Consider the following 3,219-nt stretch of genomic DNA (forward strand, 5'->3'; position numbering starts at 1 on the left):
TCTGTTGGTTATAGTTTTCCTCCTCCCACGAAGAGACTGAGGTGAAAAGGAAAATGACATCGCTGATGAAAGAATTGATATCAAATGAATATGAGGTAAATCCATGTCTATGACAAATGCTTACTGTTGCCCACAACTTTATTTGGAATCATACAGAAAGCTGTTTTCGGTGTTCCTTCCTCAATATGGAATCTTTAACATGATGGCAATAATTTTTGTGCAGTAGTAATGCAAGTGGACATTTGAAATATAATATCACACTTGATGTATTTGTATTAAATTGCAAAGTTTCTGTTGTTTAAAAATGATATATAAAGTCCTATATTAGGCTTACAGCTGTCAAACATATGACAAATGAACATTTATTGTATATTATTCTATGTGTGCCACAGGAAACCATTGCCAAAAGAAAACCAATGTCATACTCAGTCATCATCATTTATACGTCACTATAATCTCCCACCAATTGAGACAGTAACAACAAAACACGTCATTTTTTACAAGGAGGTGCGCCCGATTAAGCTGAGCTGTGGTGCCACCAACTGTCTGGATATTGTCAGTGCAGTATTATTCTTGTGCGCCCTGGTATTATATTTTATGAGCATGGCTTTGCCATTAGACTGTTGCAATACATGTTTAAAATAGTGACCATATGATGCACAATAGTTTTTTCTTTGCTGCAATGCACAATATAAAGCTTCACACCAAAATGTTTAAAAAATATATTTTTCCAAACTATCCAAAATATTTTGAATAATCATCCTCTTGATTTTTGTTTTCCCTCTTAGTTTTGTTCTGACTGTAAATGTGAAGGTCTAATGAGATGTGGCCTCAAGTCCAGCTCTATATGTAAATGTTTTATAGAGAGACCCTTGCATACTTAACATCTTTCAATCTCTGTCCCGAAATCTCGCCATTTTCCCCTTTATCCCCGCAGCGTGGCATTTCACCTTGGTGGAATCTGTGTATGTCTGTTTGGTAGGTTGCTAAGGCAGCCAGAGGGAGTTTTTGAAAGATGACCTACTGGGCACCACTTCCCATAAACCCTATGTGTGGTTTCACATGTCCTGGCATTTAGACGCCACATTAGCAGACATTATGTTTTAGTTAAATTTCTTATTCAGTGACTCAATAAAAACAAAGCAATTAACAAAGCAATTTTCTTTAGATACTATAAGTAATGTATTTTTTATGGCACTGTCATCTAAAATACAACGGACTTACAAATAAGGAATTAAAAAAAAAAAACTAATTCTGTTTATTGTCTCATTTTATATATTTATTTCAAATTAAGGAATTAGAAAACTATGTAAGTTATTTAACCGATAAATATCATGGCATGCATCTTTATTTAAATAAATAGATTTGACAGCTGCTGTTACTGAAGCACTGATGAATTTCTGTTGTGGTTACCTGGCAACATAAACTCCATGTGTTTTGACCTTGTCAGAATTCATTTTTAAACTATCATCTTCCCATCTGACACATGCCTGTTTCAGAATTGCTCTGTAATCCAGGAATCTTCAGAGGCTGCTCTCATCATGTGCTGAAAATAATTTTGATTAATGATGAAACATTGTGATGACGAAACACATTTGTCAGATTAAATTAAGATCTTAAATGGTAATTTTGCTGTTTTTAATCTGAACATTTTATCTTTGAATGACTATCCTTTCCATTAGATATATACTACACACACAAATAATAATTTGTGCATTTATTTTTTTTATTTCACCACAACCTGTCAGCCTAGAAATATAAATGGCCCCCCAATTTGTGCGTCCTGGCACTGGTGCCCTTGGTTTGCTGAAAATAATGAACTAAAAGACCCCCCACCCCCTGCTACTTCACTCTATTGACCATGTTACACCAGGGACAATACATTCCAGATCACAATACATTGCATTCACACAGATGCATTCAGAGATATAAAATATCTAAAAGATTTAACTCATATTGCATTAATATTTACACGTTTGTATTCTGTATCAACAAGTCTAAATAAAGTGTTATGAGATTGTTGAGTCTCTGCCCCATCATGTCCACTCTTTTTCCAAGAGGCCCTTAGGAAGCAGCCTGGTGACAGGGTTCAGACTGGAAGTCTATTAATAGCTTTGACAGCAGCTGTGGAGTAACATTGGCTTCTCAGGCACTATGGTTAGCCTGGGGAACAGCCAGAACTACGGGGGCTGGAGTAACAGAGATTGTGCTCAGTTACATTACTTCCCAGGTGTAATGTAGGAGTTTATGACACAAGAAGAACAAATTAAGAACATTCCATCATTGAAAGGATGATGTGGTATAACTAAAATATTAAGCCCTCCTCTCATGATTGCATACTATTTTATATAGCTGAAGGCATTTAAGGCAAATACATTAGATTCAGGGAAATACATTTCACACTGCAAGAGCTCTATAATTAAACTCATATTAATCTGGAAATCATTTAGCTTTATCTTTAATATTATTAAAGTTAAAGCAAGAAGGGCATATTTAATCAAAACACACTCATGTTATTTTCTTTTCTAGCTTGAACTCAAAATGTCACAGGATTAATTATGATGAGGTTATAATCTTCTGTGTTTAACAAAGCAAAACCTAAACAGGGATAGTTCACCCAAAAATGAAACTTCTATTATCAAGAACTAAAACTATCAATTTTTATTTGTTATTCTCTGTGTGAGAAATGTAAATACGATTTAGTTAAATGCTATAACACTAACTTCTTTTGGGAAAAAGAAAATCCTCTCCAGGTCAAAATGACCGAAATACACCATGAGCATTAAATCTAATTTCAGATTCAAATAATATTTCAACTAGAAGACAGTGGCTTAAAAGGGAAGTATCCTTAAGTTATTTGTGCAAAGGTGAAAGCCAAAGTTTGGAAATATGTTGAAACTAAAAATATAAGTCTACACAAGCCAAAACCCCATGTAGAAATGATCAATGTAAAATGATTTTTATTCTGGTAAAAGAGCTCCTCATGTTAAGCATCCTCTTGTGTAAAAGAAATGACAGCACATTCTACGTGACCTGTGCCACCTCATGGCCCATCCATTTGCTCCACCCAGCTGCTGGAAACCAGACCTCATGACAGCTGAGGAAGCGAGGTTTAGAAAAGAGAGAGAGAAGTGGCCACCGTGTGGGGTGATAACAGTGACAGAAAAATGTGGGTGGGGGCAGATGGGGTGCTAGCTACACTATATATAGTCCAGCTTT

The sequence above is a fragment of the Cyprinus carpio genome, chromosome A9 (assembly GCF_018340385.1).
Source record: "Cyprinus carpio isolate SPL01 chromosome A9, ASM1834038v1, whole genome shotgun sequence".
In the NCBI taxonomy this organism is placed as follows: Eukaryota; Metazoa; Chordata; class Actinopteri; order Cypriniformes; family Cyprinidae; genus Cyprinus; species Cyprinus carpio.